Source organism: Rutidosis leptorrhynchoides, chromosome 5 (genome assembly GCF_046630445.1).
Source record: "Rutidosis leptorrhynchoides isolate AG116_Rl617_1_P2 chromosome 5, CSIRO_AGI_Rlap_v1, whole genome shotgun sequence".
Lineage (NCBI taxonomy): Eukaryota > Viridiplantae > Streptophyta > Magnoliopsida > Asterales > Asteraceae > Rutidosis > Rutidosis leptorrhynchoides.
The window spans coordinates 247,405,491-247,430,186 of NC_092337.1; positions in this window are offsets into that span (position 1 = coordinate 247,405,491).

A 24,696-nucleotide genomic window follows, 5' to 3' on the forward strand; every position below is an offset into this window, starting at 1 on the left:
TTAACAAACCCATTCAGGTTATGGATGGTTTAGTACTTCGAGATTATTATACAGACGAGAGGTTCTGTTTTGGGAATATTATATGCATTAAGTTAACGTCAGTTATCAGGTGTTCAACATATGAATGATTTTTATCTCTATGTAGTTTGTGAAATGCCTGATAAGAGATGTGTTATAAAAATGAAATCTTGTGGTCTATTATTATGATTTAATAATATGTAGGTTAAACCTATAACTCACCAACAATTTTGTTGACGTTTTAAGCATGTTTATTCTCATGTGATTATTAAGAGCTTCCGCTATTGCATACTAAATTAAGGACAAGATTTGGAGTCCATGCTTGTATAATATTGTTTAAAAACTGCATTCGAAGACTTATGTTGATGTGTAATATTATTGTAAACCATTATGTAATGGTCGTGTGAAAAACTCTATATTTTAGATTATCATTATTTGATAATCGTCGTAATATTTTAAAGGTTATGGTTTGTTTTAAAATCGAATGTAGTCTTTGAAAAACGTCTCATATAGAGGTCAAAACCTCGCGATGAAATCAATTAATATGGAACGTTTATAATCAATATGAACGGGTCATTTCACTATCATACCTAAACACTTACTTAAACATGGGCAAAAACACTTACTACTCTTAAATGTCAATAGGTTGACTTTCTGCTCGTTCATCCAACTTTCTATTCCGAGGAATAACTAGCTCATCTCTCTACTTACTAAAGTGAACTTCATAGCCCCACTTTCTATTGTGCACAACTTATTTACTTTTACTTGGGGTGAGACACATGCTGCTTTTAATATTTACAATTTGGACACAAGTACCAACTGCTAAACTATGCTATACCTGGCTATGTCCGACTAAGTCCCTACAGTGATATTTTTAATTGCTCGTTGAATGCATGCTTAATTATTGGGGGTAGGCCTATCGGGAGTAACGTCCCCGATACATTTCACTAAGTCATTGTATTACTTAATAATGAAATTAAACCCACAAGTATAAACTACAACTTATCTTTGGGGAAAACTTGAACGTTTAGTCTAAATATCACGCATTGGCATAATTTTTTGATCTGCGAGATCAACTTTATAATCTAAATCTTGTGGTCTAAAAGAACGGTCAAACTTATTTGTTAAACCTATGATTTCACTCAACCTTTTTGGTTGACACTTTAGCATGTTTTGTCTCAGGTGCTGTTTGATTCAAGCTTTCTTTCTTACTGCTTATGTAATGCTACTTGGACATAGGATCAAGAGATATCGCATTATTTACTTTTGCATTTGAACATTTACATTATTGTTACTTCCATCATTGTAACGACATTTCATTTTCCGCTGCGTACTCTCAATAAAGATAATTTTATCATTTAGTATTGTTCTCGTTTATTATAATATGTTGGTTTGTTTAGTATTAAGTCACATTTCGCCCAGGCCCTTACTGGGGGTGTGATAGAAATAATGGAAGGTGTGAGTTAAAAGGAAACGAAGGAGGTGGATTTATAGTAAAATATCCGATAGAGAAATCAAAACAGATGATCGCATTTAAAGCAGATCCTAATTCCCTTGATTATCAAAGAATCAAATCCTATTACGAAGATTTTCTCCAAATCTCTTGAACTTGGAAATCAATCCTATCTACGTCAAAAGATATGACGAATCTATACCTACTCATTTCACTCTTTTGGTGATAGCTTCACTCGTACTCTTCACAAAATCAAATGGTTTTATCCATATTACTCAATGATGATAAAACCCTAATCTTCAACTTATATGCGTCATGAAAACATAATTATTGTCAGCCATGACCATCCCAATCAAATTTCGGGACAAAATTTCTTTAACGGGTAGGTACTGTGACGATCCAAAAATTTCCGACCAAATTTAAACTTTAATCTTTATATATTCCCGACACGATAAGCAAAGTTTGTAAGTTGAATCTCAAGAATTTTAAACTGTGTTCATACACTCATTTAACCTCGACCAAATTCCAATGATTCACGAACCATTATATGAACGAATATGATTATATATGTATATGTGTATATATTATAACTTGAAAACAACAACAAAGTATTAGACGTATAATACTTTACATAAACGTATTTTTTTCAGAATATATTCAAATAGTTATCGATGAAATTAAAAGATGATATCAAATGATTGATTTATCAGATACATTGAATTACGATTACGAGTCTCTGTTAGGAGGTCCACTTTGATTTGGAAAACATTTCCTTTTAACGATATTCAGAATAAATGGTAAAGTGATCTTCGAGTAAGGACAAAGTGTCAAATAGCGAGAGCTAGTCAGATTAGTGGAGACTCCTGTTTGATTTTCAATACATGCCTTACAATAATTTTATCGTGACTATTGATAGGTTAATTACTAGTCTTTAATGATATTTTATCATGAAGAGTAAATAATTGAATTAATGTTCGTCAGCAAGATAAAACCATTTATCATGTTAAGATGATTTTATACGTACATTTATCCATTTGACCTAATCCTACAACTCATGAATAAATTGTCAGTTAATAACTTGAAACCTGTTATGATTTATATATTATTTTACTCTCTTAAAAAACGTTTTTCGACATAATAGAACTAGTTTATTAATGTATATGTTTAAATAACGTAAGTTGGAATATTAGTTGTTAGATATATGAATAACTTGCAACGTACATTAAAACGTGTTCATTAAATATATATGTTTTTAAATTAGTTTAGTACACGATAGTAACATTCGCTTAGTGATGCGATTGATATTTAAAAAGTTAATACATAAATGAATTGTATTTAATTAAGTTTTTAAATGAAAACGTTACGAGTTATAATATGTTTCTGAACGATTTTAAAATGAACTTTGAAAAATAATTGGTTTTGAAAGACTAAATATTGTATCATTAGATAAATATTTCAAACATATATTATGTACAAATTTACAATTCTAAATAAAAATGTATATATATTTTAATTTAGTCATAAAAAGTCCTGATTTAATATAATATATTTTGACGAACAAGAGTCACTGATTTATAGAAGCAAATGACCACAACACTCAATTATATAAGTTACATTTTTTGTAAGGTAATTTATTGATGAGAAAGTCAAATTATTAATAAGGGTACACGTCGCGTAACGTAAAAGGCTAGTTTTCTAAACGTACGAAAATGCGTTCGAAAAACTGAAAGTGGTACATGAGTCGAGTGACAACGTACGAGTCATTTGAACAAAAATTTTATTTTTACCATGCACGTAAATATAATATAATATATAATTAATTATATAGATTAAATATTAATTTATATATAATAATATTTATGAAAGTTTCGGCAACTCGTATTGGTTGAATACGTGCTGGAAATCCTTTTCATGCGATTGCATGAAATTATCAAATGGACTCCATGCGATCGCATGGAGTCAAAATCTTGGAACTCTTTATAAAATGAATTCGTTCGTGCACTGAAACACACACACATCCACATTACTCCCTCTACTCCCTCTATAAGATTATTATTATTATAGTATTAATACATTATTATTATTATTATTATTTATATTAAGATTATGAATATTAATCTTATTATTATTAGTATTAGTATTATTAGGAGCGATATTATTAGTATTTATACATAAAATACTACGACGGAGTCATGAGCGGGTTATCTCAAAAATGGATTTTATGAGTAGGATAGGGCTAAGGAAATTATGGGTTATAGCTATGAAGATGATGGTTATGGTTCATGGGTATGTTCATCAGGTTAATCTAGTGTTTATCATCTCCGTTGCGTTTACATACATTTCCTGCAATATTGAATCTCAATATTGATACGTGAGTACTCATAATTTAATTTTTACATACTAATAGTGTATCCCTGGCTAGTACTCGAGTATATAGGATTATGCATGCTTGTACTTTTGATATTGCCATTAGATAGGTTATGTTAAATCCTGAATTAGTTACATATGCGGTTGAGATAAGGTATAAGATATGCATGTCGTTGAAAAGCTAGAGAACAATTAAGAACTTTTCATTTAGATATCGAATGATTTCGATGAACGGATTAGAAGTTATAGTCAATTGAATTTTTATATTATTATTAAAATTGATTATTATTATCGTCGTTATAGTTTTTATCTAATTATCATTATTATTATTATTATTATTATTATTATTATTATTATTATTATTATTATTATTATTATTATTATTATTATTATCAATAAAAGGTATTATCATTAAAAATTGTTATTTTTATTATTATTACTATCGTTATTATCATTAAAGTTATAATTAAGTATTATCATTAATATTATCATAATATTTATTATCATTAGTATTATTATAATTAAAAACTAATATTAGTAACACCTAATTATTATGATTACAATTATTATCATTAACATAAACGCGCTATAAAAGAAGATTAAAAGCTATTAAATGAATCGATTAGGAAATAATGAGTATGAGTATCATGATGAAATTAAAATATTGTAAGATATTGATTTAGATAAAATTATCGTTCTTAGTATTTTTATCATTACTATTATTAAATGTATCGTTAGTATTAAAACTATCATTTTAACAAAAATTATCATTTTAAATGAAATGTCATTGTTATTATAAAATATCATTATTATTATCATTTTAAATAAAATTATTATTTTAAAGTTAATATTAAAAAGTATCGTAAATATTAAAGTTATCATAATTAGAATTATCATCTTACCATAATATCATTTTAGTAAATATAAATATTGATATTTTTATTAATAGAATAATAATAATTATTATTACAAAATAATACAACTTTTACTTATTATTATTAACAATGTTATTTTTATCAAATAAATATGTAATACAGATAATATAATTACCTTAACCTATCATAATATTTTATGAACTTTATTACTTAAGATATATAAAAGTATATTTTTGTATAAAATTTTATTTATTAATAAATGAATTATATTATTTACTCTAATAAATCTTTTAAATATATTTAATAAATATAAAACGACGATATTTAAACTATATAATAATCATGTATAAATTTTGGAAATCATTTTGGGTCAAATTGACTTTTGTTGACTTTTGCATATTTAGTCTCGAGCATTAGGATTGTGGTACACTATGACATAACCTAAATTGTTAGACAAATATTGACCAACATATAAATATATATAATTAATATAGGTTCGTGAATCCGAGGCCAACCTTGCACTTATTCAATGACGTTAAATGTATTTTTACTACGAAATATAGTATGGTGAGTTTCATTTGCCTTTTTACCCTTTACATTTTTTGGCTGAGAATACATGCGCAACTTTTATAAATGTTTAACGAAATAGACACAAGTGATTGAAACTACATTCTATGGTTGAACGATCGAAGTCGAATATGCCCCTTTTGCTTGGTAGCCTAAGAATTAGTAAACCGATCTACTAATTGACGCGAATCCTAAAGATAGATCTATTGGGCCTAACAAACCTCATCCGTTGTAGCGGATGCTTTAGTACTTCGAGTTTTTATATCATGTTCGATGGATGTCTCGGAATTATGGGGATATTCTTATATGCATCTTGTTAATATCGGTTACCAGGTGTTCAATCCATATGAATGATTTTTGTCTCTATGAATGGGACGTATATTTATGAGAAATGGAAATGAAATTCTTGTGGTCTATTAAAATGATGGAAATGAATGATTATGATAAACTAATGAACTCACCAACCTTTTGGTTGACACTTTAAAGCATGTTTATTCTCAGGTATTAAAGAAATCTTCCACTATGCATTAGCTCATTTTAAAGATATTACTTGGAATCATTCATGGCATATTTCAAAAGACTTTGCATTTAAGTCGTTGAGTTCAGTAAATATTATGATTAAGTAAATGTCAGATTAGATCATTTATAGATGGATATTACGAAATGGTATGCATGCCTCTCAACTTTCGATGTAATGAAAATTTGTCTTTTAAAACGAATGCAATGTTTGTAAAATGTATCATATAGAGGTCAAATACCTCGCGATGTAATCATATGTTATTGTATTCGTTCTTATGAATTAGGACGGGTCTTTACATGTGATAACTTTCATCAACCCACACTTGCCATATTCAAAGGACCAAAAACCTCAGAATTAATCTCCCGAAAACGAAAAAGAACGTCAGGAGAAGTAAGGATCGGTAGAGAAAATGCTGAGATACCTGACAGTGAAGACGAAGAAGCTGATGAACAAGTTCAAGAGTGTAAGATAATGGCAAAGATGGACAAAATCTACAAGGAACAAATTAAGAATCTCAAAAAGGAGTCAAAGATTGTGAAGATGATGAAAGGAGTAGTAAAGAAGTTGACCTGCAAGACAAGCGATACGGAGGATGAAAACACAAGTGAATCAATCTAAGAATTCCTTGAAAAAGAATAATTGTGGTAAGGAATGTGTAAGACAATTATGCTATGATTCTATGGTTGAATGTAAACATAATGCATTTGAATTTTATAATGCCTTGATCTTACTCAAAAATTTGAAAGACTAAATAACTAAAAATGTGTTGCAGATAACATGCGGTCGCAGGCACGGCTGACCGTGACAGTGACCGCAGATTGAATGCAATTCATTCAAGGTTCATTAAATACACACCTATAGCAAATCAATACCACTAACTTACAAACAATATCCAAAAGCAATCAAATTTAACTTCTTCTTTAAACTTCTTGAACATAACAATTACTCAAAATGGATGGAAATCTTTTGCTCAAGATTCTTTAAATTGAAAATTCTCAAAGAACTTCTTACACCACAAAACAATGAGCTCTCCAAAACCCTTTATCTTCTCAAACTCCAAACATCACTAAAATCTCAAAATGATAAAAGTTCACAACAAACTTCCATCTGATGAAAAGAAGAACTCTCAAGATGATTCAAGACACATCCAAGAAGAACATGAAGTGTTCTATGACTATCCTACTCTTCAAAGTGAGTTTGATAAAATTGGATGGGGATCATTTCTTTCACTTAAAACCTACACATTTCCTTCACTTGTCAAGCAATTCTATTCAAAGTTTGAATTTACCCATGACCGAAGGGTAAAATTCACTCTGCTTGATCAAGACCGTGTGATAACACTTAAGTAATTTAGCTACATCCTTAGAGTGCCAACAAAAGGAGCTGAGTTCTATGATACGAAGAATCATATACAACTCCTTCCAAAGTTCATTCCAAGAAGAGCACTAACCTCACTCTTCGTTGATCCAGAACTAAAACTAAGTACTCTATGTCAAGAAGGAGTTTTTGACAATGACATTCGACCAGAGTATGGAACATGCAAAATGATCATAAGTAACAACATCTTCTTCAGAAAATAAGATGATGATAAAGTATCCATGACTGAACATGGACTCATGTGGTGCTTAACCAAGTCCATACAAGTAAATCTTGCCTACATAATGGCTTCTAGGATGCAAGATCTTAAACTAGATCCTACAAAATCCTATCGCTATGGTCGCCGCTTGACGCTTCTGTTCAAGTATCTCATCACTTATGCATATGTATGTGTCATCATCAAAACATATTCTTTGGTTAATCATACTTAATTTTATCATTTAGTGCATTAATCCACATTCAACCAACATTCTCCCCCTTTTTGATGATGACAAACATGCAAGTGATGAGGGACATTTTGCTATAAATATGCAAGTGTTAACAATCACTTGTATCCATCTTTCTCCCCCTTTTATCGAAGCAAAAAGGTTAGCTCCTCCTAGAACTAAGCTCGCCCTTAGAACAAAACTCCCCCTTAAATGTTTTGATGATGACACATACATATGCACTAATCCATACTTTATCTTGCAAACGACCAAGTCAAACATAGGTTAAAGAATGAAATTAAAAGTTCAGCTAAACACACGGTCGAGGTACGGTCGACCGCATAGTTAACCGTGAAACCCCAAACTGAATTGCAACGCAGTTTTGTGAAAACAAGTTGCACGGTCGCCACCACGGTCAACCGCAGTGCCACCGCAGTTTTCTCTTTTACCATTTTCGACCAAATAAAGTTTGACTAGTTCCTGACATCTATAATTTATGAAAACTTTCTCAACATGCTTAGAATAGATGCCTTCTCCATACTCAATTGAGTTTTGGTCATAAAAACACTAATTGTGATTAATTACGCATAATGACATCTTAATGACAAATTAATCAAGATTAGGCATAACACATAAGTGTTAATCAACAACTTGTGATCTTAATTCTTATCTAGATATCCTTAGTATGATCATCAAGTACCAACACACTTAAGCTAATGTCACTAGAACAATGATTGCTATTAGAAATGACTTAGTGATTAATTAAGGCTAAATGAGGAACAATGCTCTCAAGATTAACTAGTAATGACTTGTAATCCTAAAACACACTTAGATACATTTAGGATGGTCACCAAGTCCCAACTAGAGATTGCTCTTCCCTTGTGCATGTGTTGGACATTAATGTGTGCTTACACATTAATCAAGCAATATGTTATATTGCAAATTAAACTTATTAAGTGCTTGAATTATAAGTTGTGCAAGTATGTATATGATTGATCCTAGAATAACTATCTCTTGCTATGTGAGTATTACTTGCTACTTGTCAATATGGTTAATACTCATAAACTTGTCAACTTGATTAATATGTTTGGTATGTGCTCATTAGTTAGGATTCAAGTGACTAACCTACTCCAATAGATTAAGTGTAAAATGGTTCACAATGAAAGTATAGTCAATTGTCTATTTGGTCTAGTCTAAGTAACTAAGGGTGATTGATTATGACTTAACTTTGATGTCTCTACATACTTCATGATTATCTTATAGAGACATTATTCAATTAATCTCTAACTAAACTCAAAAAGAACATGACTTGTTATTAATTGAAACTAGGAAGTTAATGACATCGTGACTAGTCTTTAGATTTGAACCAAGGGCATTAAAGTGACTAACTAAGTCTTGGTCAAACTGAAATTTCCCAAAATATCAATCAAGACACTTCTCCAAGAATGTTGGGTTTGCCACTTTTGGAATGATTAGTCACTTTCATGCATTAAGACCAAATCTTACACACTTAATGCATATATTACTTGTATAGGATGTTTGGTTTCTTTTGCAGGTGCTAGAAGGAGTAAAGGTGCCAAAATGTGGTGTTCAAATTTGAGTCAAACGGCTATACAACAGATACCAAATTTGGACTGGAGCACGCACGATCGCACCACGGTCGACCATGATGTCAACCGTGTGTCAACGGCTACTTTTTGAATCTCACTATAAAAGGCAAATATTTAAGAGCATTTGAAGCTGACCCTCTTGCATATTTCAAAGGCTTATTTCCAGTGATCACAAGTGCATCAATTACTACTCAAATGTGATCAAGCAAGCGAAGATTCTATGATCTTAGAGATATAGAATTGGGTTGTTGTAAACTTGCTAATCAAAATCATTTATCTTGTGAGTTTACTTAATGTAATGTATGTCCTAGTATTGTGTTAGGATCATCATTGCAAAGTGTATAAGTCTTTTAACTTCAATTAGTAGAAGCATAGGCTAGCTTAGTGATCTACTTCCTTAAAGGGACTTAGGAAGTTGATTAATCTTATTTGGAGATTAATACTTGTCCAAGGTGAAGACAAGTTGATCTAGGTTAGAGTTGATCTTTCAAAGGGATAGAAAGATTAGGTTTGTTGTCTACCAAAGAAGTTGAAGACTTGTAAATCGGATCTCCACCAGGTTTGGAGAAAAGTACTTAGTGAAGCAACAAATCCCGATTAGTGTAATCGGGGAGTGGATTAAGCTGGATTAGTTAACATCCACCCGAACCACTATAAATCCTTGTATCTATGTTCTTTATATTACTTCATTTATCATTGTGAACATATACACTACACACATTAAGTTTGAGTTGAGTAGGTTGATCAAAGTTGAATCGAATTTGGTGATCAATCGAAAAAGTGTTAAAAATGTATTAAGTAACTATTCAACCCCCCCCCCTTCTAGTTACTTACAAATACTAATATATGCCTTCACATCAACATATGTGCAATATTAGATACTCTAAGGTACTGCTAATTGGATTGGAAGTCTCTTCTTTGCGATCACTTACTCAACCCCGGATCATCTTACAACATCTCAAGAATTTTGCTTCTGACGCGAATCATGCTTTTGAGCAAGCCAGTATTCACTGAACTCTATATTGCCTACACTAATCACAACCTAAATGGGCAGCTCTTCTTTGACGAATTAATGATTATTCGTACGTAGGTACTATATCCCTATTGTGACGTTAAGCACAAATAACTACTTACTTTGTATCCTAGGGTTGATCAAGTCCTAATACTAGGTTATAGCCACGTGAATAAGCGATAAAGGCGATCCGTAAATTAAACTTCTAAATCATCAAGGTTTCAGCATAACAATAGCATAAGTTTCAGATAAAGTATTCAACACATAATAAACATTTGCAACGAATAGATAAGCATGCAAGATGAAAGCAACTTAAAGTAACAAGATAACTTTATTAAATTAAGAAAAGCGTTCACCGTTTACAGACGAGATCTGAACCATTATAAGTGCTGACATCCTCTAGACCGCTCCTATTACAATCTTCGGTGTTCACCTCCGGTTACTTAATTTCCCGCTCGGAGGTGAGAAGGCCTTGAAAGCTCTAGTGAGAGAAAGTGTATTGTAGTGAGAGAGTGATGAGAGGTGTGTTGAAAATGGATGAAAACAAGCCTTTAAATAGAAAAGAAAAATGCCTGCAAATGGCTGGCTGGCCGTTTGGCAAGCCGTTTGCAGGGCCCGTTTGACCTGTCAGTGCGTTTACCATGCCCGTTTGCTTTGGGCGTGTGGCAAGCCGTTTGCCAAAGTGGCAAGCCATTTGGCAACCCGTTTGGCAAGCTGTTTGGCTTGCTGATTTGCTGGATCATAACTTGATTTCTTGTCTTTCACCATTTTCGCTCTAGAATCTTGGTTTTAGCTCCGATTCTCTTGATTCTTTTTTGCATCGTCTTCGTAATTAGTTTATCTACAAATTTAACAGAAAAAGCGATTATTTTGCCAAAAAAGTTTTGAACTTTATGCTTTCGGGACTCAATATCAGGGATAAAAACGTGACTTATTAGCCGATATCACGTACAAATTATTAATTTAGCGTATATTTGCGATAGTTAGGGAATGATTAACTACAGAAGTGCAACCATCGATAATATGTCCATAATTATGATGTTTACCACAGTTTACCGACGGATTAGCTACGACCACACATTCGTTAATAATCCATGTGACGACCCGAAAATTTCCGACCAAATTTAAACTTTATCTTTAAATGATTTAATATTTCCGACACGATAAGCAAAGTCTGTAATGTGGAAATCTCAAAAACTTTAACTGTGTTCATATAATCAATTACCCTTTTATTCCTACGATTCATGAACGTCATAATTTGTATTAATTATATATATATATATATATATATATATATATATATATATATATATATATATATATATATATATATATATATATATATATATATATATATATATAACTTGAAAATATGATAATTAAATATCTCATTAAGTATATTAATAAAGTATTATATATATATATTTTTTCATACTACTAATTTAAAGAGTTTTCGAACAATATATATGTTACTATTTAAACAATGTAATTAACTTATGTGAAAATGTATTTACATGCAATGTATTATGAGTATAAATACAACCTAAAAAGTATTAAATATACTTAATAATATACAAATACATATAAAGGATAGCTATACTCGTATTTCCATTCATTTTTCTCAAGAAATTTACTCGCATTCATACGGTATTTTTACCCGTACTATACACAGCTTCTAGAAGTATTTACTATTGGTATATATACTAATAAAAATCTGCAATTATTTGTGTAATATGTCATCCATGACCTAATCAATTTAATATGTCATCCATGACTTAATAAATTTTAACTTATACTAGATATTTTCACTAAAACCCAAATTTTCAAGCCTATAAATAAGCACCATTTCTAACTCATTTTTACACATTCATTTTCCAAATTTTACTTCAAATTTTCACACACACTTGCAAGAACTCTCTCAAGTTTTGTTCTACTACTTCTTTCCATCAACTTTATATTATAAACTTGAGGTAAAAACTCTACTTCAACTCTTGTTCAATTCATATGTCTATAGTGTAACATCCCACCTTTTTTCGTTTACTTTTCTGTTTACTTATTTAAAGTCCGTTATATAATTATAACATCTTCCGTTAATACGCGTTTAAAATATTTCGTTTAGGTAATTTACGCACTCGCTTCAAACTTGAGGGAACAATGTTGTCATTTGACCAAACTCATGACTAGGTCAAAGTGGTCAACTCCATCCTCATCCATTCATTATCCTTTTTCTTTTTCCATTTTCCTTACTACTTTCAACATATTCTCTCAAACTCCAATTCAAAGATTCATCATCCATTTCCAATCTAGCAATCAAACATCAAAACAAATTACATATTTGGAATCATTGCATCTTCCTCTTCGATTCCATACCGATTTCATCAAATTTGGGTAACTTTCTAAAATTACTAGATTCTTTGTTCTTGATGTTTTTAACTTATAAAAGTGTTAATTAGTGTCTATGGCTCAAGTCTAATATGATTATGTGATTTATATGCTCGATCTCGTTATTTTAGTGTAACTAGCATGAACTTGAAAAGGGTGTGTTTGATCTTGAGGTTTGGATGATTAAATATTGTTGATATGCTAAAGTGCAAGTATTAATTGTGTTACTAGCATCACTAGCTTCATTTTGATGTGTAGGTTTATTAAGAAAACTTCAATAACATGATTTATGAGTTTCTGATTTTTGGTTAGGGTTTGGTGGTCTTCAATGTAAATTTTGGTGCATTAAATGCTTGACAATGTTGCTTGTAAGTGTTTAGTTGCAATGTATGTTTAATTACCTTTGAAACGGCATGTCATTTATGTAAAATGGATCACCAAATCATGAAATGAGTGTTATGAACTTGGATGCAATTAATGATGAGCATTAAATGCGGTTTTGGTTGTTGTAATTGGTAGATTGATTGATGAAATGTGTTTAGTTGTTTTTCTCGTCAAATTACCTTCCCAGCGGTATAAGATACATGTTTTGATTGTTTGCGGATCATAAATTGAGTTTGTTTGGGTTTTGGTTCGTGCACTTGTGCAATATCAGCAATCAGATCTGTGCACTGATCTGGACGCCGTCCAGATGACCTGTCAAGTTCTGATTTCGTTGGTCGTTTACTATTTAATTCTAACTATGCTACGCACCTCCAATTCACATGTAACTTGTTCTAACATGCTTATATATGATTAAAAAGCTCAGAAAAATAGTTCGGGACCCGACCCGAACGTGTTGACTATTTCGTTGACTTTGACCCGACCAAAGTTGACTTTTGATCAAACTTAACCAATTACTTATGCAATCATTCTAACTTGCTCTTATACTTGTATCTTGCATGAAACTTGACAAATTTGATTCGCATGCTAATTAATCGAGTCGTATCGAGCCATAGGACTAATTGAACACTTTGACCGACCATGTTTACCGATATTGACACAACCTAGTTGTTTAGGTCAAGACTAGCAATTGTCCTTGCACACATTTACTTGTGAAGTACTTTATTACTCGTACGCTCAAGGTGAGATCATAGTCCCACTTTTACTCTTTTAAACTTATATTTGGGTTGAGAAAACATAAACGTTTCATTTTACAAAGTGAACACAAGTACCAAAACAAACATTCTACATACGAGTTAGAACAAAAATCCTCAATTCGATTATCATTAGTTACACTTGCCGGGTGTAAGCGAGAACTTATGTTGTATGACCATATGGGTTTGACAAACCCTCATTCGGACAGTTCGCTACCGTTATTCGGATGAAATATATTTTCGAGAAACAGTGTATGTTCAAACACTATTGTGATGGGGTTCTATGGATGGAAAGTTAAGCCTTGATAATTGGGCGCTCATGATAACAAATTTTAGAATGGTTTACTATTATTTCAATGATATAAATCTTGTGGTTCATTTGTACTTACTTAATTAAACCTATGATTTCACCAACGTTTTCGTTGACAGATTTCTATGTTTTTCTCAGGTCCTTGAACATTTTGTGATACATGCGTCCGCTCATTTCTTTTGATACTTGTTTAGATGTCGAGTGTACATGCATACGTGGAGCGTCTTTTGACTTAACTTAATTTGTGTCGTATAGCTTTCAATTGTACTTAAAACGTTGTATCATGTTTGGTAGTCGAACCTACTTTGTAAACCTTAAAACATCTTTATAATTGAAATGAATGCGACATATTTTGGTCAAACATTATTTTAAAGACTTATGACTACGTAACGGGACCTAAGTAGAAGGCGCCTTCAATGACGATTTTGTCGTGTCGCTACATATAGCTATCTATATAAGAGTTTATAAACTAAGACATAGTTTAGTTAATTCTAAACTTGTTCACAAACAAAGTTAATTCTTCTAACTTGACTTTTAAAAACAAATTAACATATATTTTATATCTATATGATATACTAACTTAATGAGTTAAAACTTGTAAACACGAAGAACACCGTAAAACCGGACATACGCCGTTGTAGTAAAACCGGGGGCTGTTTTGGGTTGGATAATTAAAAACTATCATAATCTTTGATTTAAAAGTTTTTCTTATGAGAAAATGATATTTCATATGAACATGATACTATATCCAAAAATCATGGTTAAACTCAAAATTGAAGTATGTTTTTCAAAATGGTCATCAAGATGTCGTTCTTTCGACGGAAATGACTACCTCTTTCAAATATGGATTATAACTTGTAACTCCAAATATAAACCACCACTTTTTTAGTTTAGTTTCACAAATTAAAGTTCGTTATGAAACAATAGCAATTTGATTCACTCAAAACGAATTTATAACGAAGAAATTATGGGCAAAACAATATTGGTTAGAAATGGATAATTTGATTACAGGATTAATTCATTAAAATCTATACTAATCATATCCTAGCTAAAATTTCTTGTATTATACATGTATTCTAACATGTCATGGTTACACAATACGTCGGATAAATCAAAGGACACCACATACACAATACGTGTAACTACAATAGCGGTATTGTGGGTCATGATTGAGTCTTATACAACACGTGTATACTATGTACTACTAATTGTGGACTACTAACTGTGGACTACTAAATATGGACTACTAATTGTGGACTACTAACATTGGACTGCTAACTTGACAACTTAAACAATAACACGTGATTGAAAATATAAACTTAAACAATCACACGTGATTGAAAATTTGAACTTAAACAATCACATATGATTGAAGATATAATATGAATAATAGTTGTATTACATTTTGATATACATATATATTTCTTACAGGTTCGTGAATCCAAGGAAGACGGCCATATTTTTAATAAGTTGAAAACTTATTATTAGTATACTTTTACTACCGTGAGTATATAGTCCCATTTTTAAACTCTACAAATATTTTGGGGTGAGAATACATGCATTTTATGTTTTACGCCATAGACACAAGTACTAAAAATATATTCTACGTTGAGTTGCACCACTTTGCATATCTTCCCTAATAACTTGGTAACTAATATTTACATGTTGTAAGAACATGTATACGCGAATCCTATTGATATATCCATCGGGTTTGACAAATCCAACCAGGCTAGTCGCTCTAGTATCGTAAAAGGTTGCATAGTACTTCATTTTTACTACACTTGGTACAGTGTAGGGAGATTTCATAATAAAGGGAATATGCCACATTAATGGTTAAGTATGGTTACCGAAGTGCTCAACAACTTATAGAATACTTTTATACACCTGCGAGTGTACATTTATTTATAACTATGAAATCTTGTGGTCTATATTTATATCGATGCTAAACCTATATATCTCACCAACCTTTGTGTTGACTGTTTAAGCATGTTTATTCTCAGGTCCTTAAGAAAGTCTTCCCCTGTTGCATTATCTGAGCAAGCTGTGCATGGAGTCTCATGTTTTTGTTTAAATGAAGTGTTGCATTCAATAAAACCTTTGTCATGTATTATATTCAACTTTTATGTCACGTGTGTAGTATTTGGAAACCGATGTATTATGGGGATTATTTTTTAAATAATCACCCACTTGTTTAAAACATGCATTATGTATAATAATGGTGTGCTTTTTATGAAACCAATGCAATATTTTCTAAAACGTATCATATAGAGGTCAAATACCTCGTTATAGGACCAACGAATAACATACTGCGTTTATAGTGATATGAACAGATAGTTTCAATCCATCCCTAAATTTAGTGTTTCTCGACGGATTTACGACCAATTTTTTAAGTCATTGATATTAATTTAAAAATTTTTAAGTCATTCGTATAAATGTAAGGGCGTCGCAAATCCATCGGTTAATGAGAAAATTAGGGACGGATTTGAGATGATTGTTTTTCATAATTAAGATTTTATTGAGTTTTTGAGCACGGATGCACACATATAAACACCAAAATGTCTTGCAATACATACATACTAAAAAAATATAAAATCTATACATCGATATATTATACATTTGTCGAATGTATACAGTCAAAATAGAGCTTGTATATGAAAGTTTTACAGCCGTTGTTAGTCAATATTTGCATACCCGAATTTGCGTTTATATGTTTTTTAGTATTTTTATAATGTTTCTTAATGATAGTGATGCATTTAGGAATGACTGTCTATGAGTTTTCATTTAGTTCGTAATCTAAATAAATATATACGGAGTATTTATAAGGTCGTCTTGAATCTGTCAGTAAATGAGAAAACTAGGGACGGATTTGGGATGATTGTTTTTAATAATTAAGATTTTATCGAGTTTACGAGCACGGATGCACATGTATAAGTACCAAAAAATTTTATAATACATGTATACTGTATAATATAACATCTATACATCAATATACCATACGTATCTCAGATATATACCTTTGAAATAGAGTTATCATGTATAAGTTTCAGAGTCGATGTTAATGTATATATGTATACCCATACGTGTGTTTGCATTTATACGCTTTTTAGTATTTTTAAAATGTTTAATTACAGATATAGATGCATTTAGATATGAGTGTCTATGCATTTACGTTTAAATCGTAAACTAAAAATATATATTTATAAGGTCTTCCTTAATCCGTTGGTAAATGAGAAATTATGGACGGATTTGGGACGACCGTTTTTCATAATTAATATTTTATCGAGTTTACGAGCATGGATGCACACGTATAAGTACCATAATATTTTGGAATACGTGTATACTATAAATATAACGTCTATCCATCAATATATTATACGTTCGTCGGATATATATTCGAAAAAATTATATATATATATATATATATATATATATATATATATATATATATATATATATATACACGTTTCATAGTCGATGTTAGTGTATATATGCATACACGTAAGTGTGTTTGCATTTGTACATTTTTTCTAGTATATTTAAAATTTTAGCGTATTAATATAGTTGAACTTAGAAATGAGTATCTATGCGTTTTCACCTAAATAGTAATTTAAAAAAATTTAAATATAAGACCATCCCTAATCCGTCGGTAAATGAGAATATTAAAGATGGTTTTGAGCCGACTTTTTCATAATGAAGATTTAATCGAGAGCACGAACATGATTGCGTACGTATAAGTACCAAAATGTTTTAAAATAATACATATAAGTTTATAGTCAATGTTATTGAATATATGCGTATCCGTACTTATATTTTAATTATTACACTTTTTAGTATTTTAAAAATGTTAATATATATTGATTTATTTAAGACCAAATATCTATATGTTATCGTATAAATTGAAATTTAATTTAATTAAATTGATACAGAGTAAATAAAATTTCTAAATAAAATACCGTCCTTGATTAACTAGATGATTAAGAACAAATTCGCTACTCAATAATGTTTTTTTCACATAAAAACATGCGCGGAGTCTTTCCCTCCTTCATTTGATCTAAGGGGTCTATTCTATAGTTTAATTAGATTTAGAACAAGTTCGCTACTTAATAATGTTTTTTTCACATAACAAACTTGCGCGGGTCTATTCTATAGTTTAATTGTGAAAGAAAAGTAATTAGATTAAGAACAAGTTCGCTAGTCAATAATGTTTTTTTTTCACATAACAAAATTGCGCGGGGTCTTTCCCTCCTTCATTTGATCTAAGGGGTCTATTCTATGTGACGACCCGGAAATTTCCGACCAAATTTATACTTAATCTTTATATGGTTTCGACACGATAAGCAAAGTCTGTAAAGTTGAGTCTTAAAATTTTGAACTATATTCATGAGATCATTTGACCTTCGACCATTTCCGACGATTCACGAACCATTATATGAACGGATATGATTATATATGTATATGTGTATTTATTATAACTTAAAAATGTTAAACTTATTCGTTTTAGATAAACATCTACGTAATACAACGTGTAATTAAAAACGTTTTTATATATATTTTGAATTATTTAATAAACAATATTAGTATTCGATTAGTAAAAAGAATATTTGACAAGTTAGAGTAAACGCTAGTACATAAAATAATTCTTACCGATTTATATTATATTATGAAAACAATTTTTAAATTATATATATTAAACTTTGAATTATAATTAGTTTTGAAAACTAAATAGTATATTATTATTTAAATATTTCAATTACATATGATTAAACTGCTGTTACAATAAATATATATGTAAATATGATGTCTAAATATAATTGATGACTGTATGTATATTGTAATATATAAAAATGTATAAACGATATGGGTTCGTAGTCGACTTAACCGATGGAGACAAGAAAAAGGCGATCCTTTTCACCCACCAACCTGCACTCTTGGCGATGAACTTGAAACACTTATCGACGAACTCATTCGAAACACCATTTTCACACTCATTTACAGAGTATCTCGCCACGATTTTATTCTATCTAAAATTCTAAACCTTATTCATCCGCTCAATCATCCCGGAATAATAGAAGAAGTCAACGAACTTCACGCTCGAGTAATCAATTTGGAAAACATGGTGTAAAACCTATTAGCTCCACCAACATCACCAGCATCAACAGCAACATCCGCATCCCACACCTCAACATCACAATTTGTACCTCGAGCATTAACGTCGTACGCATCATAGATACCAAGGAGTACCGACAACAAAAGCCGATGAAGTATTGATCTATAACTTCGTTTGGAGAACCATTCTGCGGAGATTATGTAATCTCTAAAGTCTTGAAGGTTATTCATTTCAAGTTCCAGCCAAAAATCAAATGAGATTAATATCATATTAACTCATTAAATCCATGATTACATCTGAAGAAAATATATATGTATATATATTTTCATAAAGATTGTAATTAAAATCTCTTTGTACAAACCGTTAATGGTGAAAATATTTTAACGGGTAGGTAATACCCGAAAAATATTTAGATTTCACATTAATAAGTTACACTGTACATTCTTCGAATCTGATTCAACAGTCATTTACTATCCTACTTACATCCACAGATATACGTATTCATTCACCACAGAGTAACCATTTTCAATCAATTTCATATTTGGATTTTGACCTATCAGAATCCAACAAGTGGCATAATGAAGAAAACATTGGACAAAATAAAATTTGTTAGAAACAAACAAATTAACTATGAGAAAAATTTTGTTAAGAATCCACGCTAACTGTTCCTAGCTAACTGTTCCTAGCTAACTGTTAATTCCTTATTACATTTATTTATCGCAATTTATTTATCGCAATTTTAATTCTCGCAATTTTATTTATCGTCATTTAATTTTTGTTATTTATTTACGCACTTTAAATATCGGGACACGTATACAATGTTTTGACATATCATATCGACGCATCTATATATATTATTTGGAATAACCATAGACACTCTATATGCGGTAATGATTGAGTTAGCTATACAGGATTGAGGTTGATTCTATAATAATATATATACTTTGAGTTATGATCGAGTCTGAGACATGTATATAACGGGTCACGACACATATTAATTAATTCGAATATTATATATTAAACTATATATGAATTGTTGAACTATAAATTATGGACTGCTAATGGTGGACTGTCAACATTGGACAATTAAAATGAATTAAAATATTGATTATAACATATGAAACTAAACAATTCTTCAAGTTTGCCACTTGATTTCATCTTAAACCTCATTTGTATCTTGACGATTACAATCTGCGTTCAAACCTTTCACGATTCTTGAAAACACCTCAATCGATAGGATGAACCAACCACACTTTATCTACGGAAGAAAAGATTGATGCATATAGTTATGCACTTGAAAACACTCGGAACCTGAGTAAACGTTTAATACGTATCTGTGCTAGCTTCTTTGGCGTTGTTATTACCAAAAATAACTTTGCAATTCCTTTCCAAATTAGTCAATTTTGTCACAGCTCCAGCAAATCAACTTCGACTTTCATTCGGATTAGCCTTACTATAACCTTGATATATATGATACCCTTTTCGTCATCGTTACCGGAGAACCGTTTATATCCCACAAATTAGCAGTAAACTTACCAACAACTTCATTGATCTTTGACTTTCCGAAAAATCATAATATATATCGAAACTCTATCATATATCCATCTACATCTTGTAACAATAATTACCATACCAACAACCGGGAATCATCAATCATTAATCTTGAATCTCGCAGCAAGCGTTTTCACTTCAACAGTTATATATACATATAACGTGTAACTCCTGGAAATTTTAATCTTCAATTCTGAAATTCTAAAAAACACTTAGTCGGCGAATCAATACTCGGAATATTGAAAAAGCTCAAAGATTTTGATACTGAAAAACGAATTAAGCAAACCCTGAAGGAGACCACGGACAAATACAAGGACCAAACCCTGTATTTAAAGAATCCTGATGATTCTGTTTCTGATGAAATCTTTAACGAATACCTTACTCCTTAATCGCTCTAAATCATTGTGAATGAATTTCTTCATCACACTGTGAATCTAAACTTCTAAGATATTATCATATCTTTCATTGTATATATCCTCAATATTTCTGAAGATATCTTCATAAATATTCTCGTCCGATATTAATTATCTCTCCGTGCTATCTGTGTTATCTCATAAAAGGAAACTATTTTAGTTTCTGTATTCTGTAAATCTTTGAATTTAAATTATGAATGTTTTTGAAGTAGCGTTAGGAATTGATGCATGAATTAGTATAATATAATGACACTTGATCAATGTGATTATATTACAGTAAGTCATGCTGAGTTTCTAATGGAACATGATGATTCACAGACTATAACATCATTATGTGCCATGTTACACGACTTTTACATTTTATTTTATCTATAAACACATCAAGAACATATTTTTTTGATAGTCCTATCTTTTCTTTTGAATTCTGGTAATTTGACAAATCAAATCGTGCTACTACCTTTCCTTTCTACTATTACGTTATGATAATTCGAAACTCCATACCTACGAATTCTAGACCATTACTCGCTTTACTAGAGGTCGAGAAGAGAATAAAAAGGCAAAGAGCTCCAAAATATAAGAGAAAAATATAAAGTCCAATAACAACACAGAGGTTACAAACCGTGGATATTAATACGAATAGCAATATAAAGACACGGTATAATTAAGAATAGTGTCAAAGTAATAGTAGAAGTTAATAGATTTTTCTGGTGGATGATTGGAAAGAAGGATGACAGAAATGATAATTAGGAAAATATCAAGGATTAGAACGGGATTAAGCATTTTCACAATCTTTTAGATGTATGAACTAGAAAAGAAAGTATAGTAATGGTGAGAATAATGGAACGGAAGAGTTTAATTTATAATGGAAATATCAGACAGAGTAATCGAGACAGATCACCGTATTTAATTATAGAGATCTTAATTTTCTTATTCGCCGAAGAATCAAATCTTTTATATTTCAAAGATCTTCTTTAAATCCATTGAATTCCGGAATTCAAATGTGAATACGTCAAAAGTAAGATGAATCTTAAATTCCTCATTTCACTCTTTTGTGACAGCTTCACTCGTACGTTTCACATAATCGAATCGTTTTATCTATATTACCCAATAATGATAAAACTCTAGTTATCAACTTATATTCGTCATGAAAACATTCTTATTGTTAGCAATGACCATTCCAATCAAATTTTGAGACGAAATTTCTTTAACGGGTAGGTACTGTGACGACCCGGAAATTTCCGACCAAATTTAAACTTAATCTTTATATGGTTTCGACACGATAAGAAAGTCTGTAAAGTTGAGTCTTAAAATTTTGAACTATATTCATGAGATCATTTGACCTTCGACCATTTATGACGATTCATGAACCATTATATGAACGGATATGATTATATATGTATATGTGTATTTATTATAACTTGAAAACGTTAAATTTATTCGTTTTAGATAAACATCTACGTAATACAACGTGTAATTAAAAACATGTTTATATATATTTCGAATTATTTAATAAATAATATTAGTATTCGATTAGTAATAAGAATATTTGACAAGTTAGAGTAAACGCTAGTACATAAAATAATTCATACCGATTTATGTTATATTATGAAAACGATTTTTAAATTATATATATTAAACTTTGAATTATAATTAGTTTTGAAAACTAAATCGTATATTATTATTTAAATATTTCAATTACATATGATTAAACTGCTGTTACAATAAATATATATGTAAATATGATTTCTAAATATAATTGATGACTGTATGTATATTGTAATATATAAAAATGTATAAATATTAAATATATGTTATTATATATATGTTATAATTATTAAATATTATATAATTAATAGATTTTAAAATTAACATATTAAATGTAATTACAAGTTAAAATATAGTTATTTCTGTTAAAAATGTTATTACTACTTTCATTATTATTAATATTAATATCAGTATTATGAATATTATTATCTTAATAAATAATATATAGATATAAAATTTGACACATTTAAATTGTGATATTATTATTACTAATATTATTGTTAACATTAATAATATTATTATTATTATGATTAGTAGTAAAACTATAAATTTAGTTATTATTAGGATTATTATCATTATTACTTAAAACTATTATCTTTATTTAAAATTAGTATTATTTAATATTACTATTATTAATTTTATTATTATTATTAATAGGATTATTATTATTAATATAATTATTAATTATTAATATTAATTATAATATATAAATAATAAATAATGATATATAAACAGCGTGATTTTATTTTTATCTGATTATCATCTCTCTCTTTTTCTTTATTTATTCTCTGCTCGTGATTCTTGCTGTCAATATCATCAACCCTACATGAAGAATTTGATCAAGTAATACTTTGGAATTAAGCATACAAATCGTACCATATTATCTTCCTCAACCATTTGATTAATCAATCGCGTTTTTATTTTTATTTTTTTCTTCATTCGGTCATAAACCAAACTCAATTAATCATAAATTTGATTCAAAACAAATTGAAGGAAAGTAGAAATATAGAAACATTCTAATTCATTGTCTGAAACTTTTTGCAAAGCTACAAAATCTAATTCGAAGGGACGATCAAGAATTTCAAAGTCAACGTTTTTGAATAAAAAAGTCAACAATCGTTCTTGGGTAAAATTCAAATTGTCTGTTACAATTGAGGTTAAATGGATGATTCGTAAAGCTTCTATGAATGATTTACAACATATTTTGTGTTATAATCAAAATCCAAAACAACCCTATATCCAAAAACGCGAATTAAATTATTTATTTATTTTTTTCTTCGCTGCTCAGCAGTTTTTTTCTTTTTTTATTTTCTTTTCTACTATTTTTTTTCTTCCTCTGATTTGTTTCAACCATCATCACGCTTGTTTCTAATCCAAGTTCTAAATCAAATAATTTATACTCTGTTATGATTGGATCCTCTGGTCGAATTAAATTGGCGAAGAAGAAGAAAAGGAAACAGAATAATAATCGGGTTATATACAGTTAGTTTGAGGTTAAAACAGATAAATAGAAGCAGACGAGCGGTTAAGGGGTGTTGTGTGTTAACGGGTGGTCATGAGTTCGAGCCCCGGCAAGGGCAGCTTTTTTTTTGGAACTCCCCCCTTGTGAGGTAGTTTTCTTGTTATTGTTAATTATTTTTTTTTTTTGTTATTACTTATTGTTAATATTAATTATTATTATTATTTTTATCATTAGTAATGTTGTTATTAGTATTAAGTATTATAATTATTAAATATTTTTAATATTATTACAAGAACAAGTATTAATTATCATTATTATATTATTATGATTATAGTTACAAATTTCAATTATTATTATTATTATTATTATTATTATTATTATTATTATTATTATTATTATTATTATTATTATTATTATTATTATTATTATTATTATTATTATTATTATTATTATGATAATTATTATTACTCCTAAAAATCCAGATGTATGATTAATATTATGGTTGATATTATTAAGTTGTATAGTTATAATTATCATAATTATAAGTATTAAAATTATTATTATTA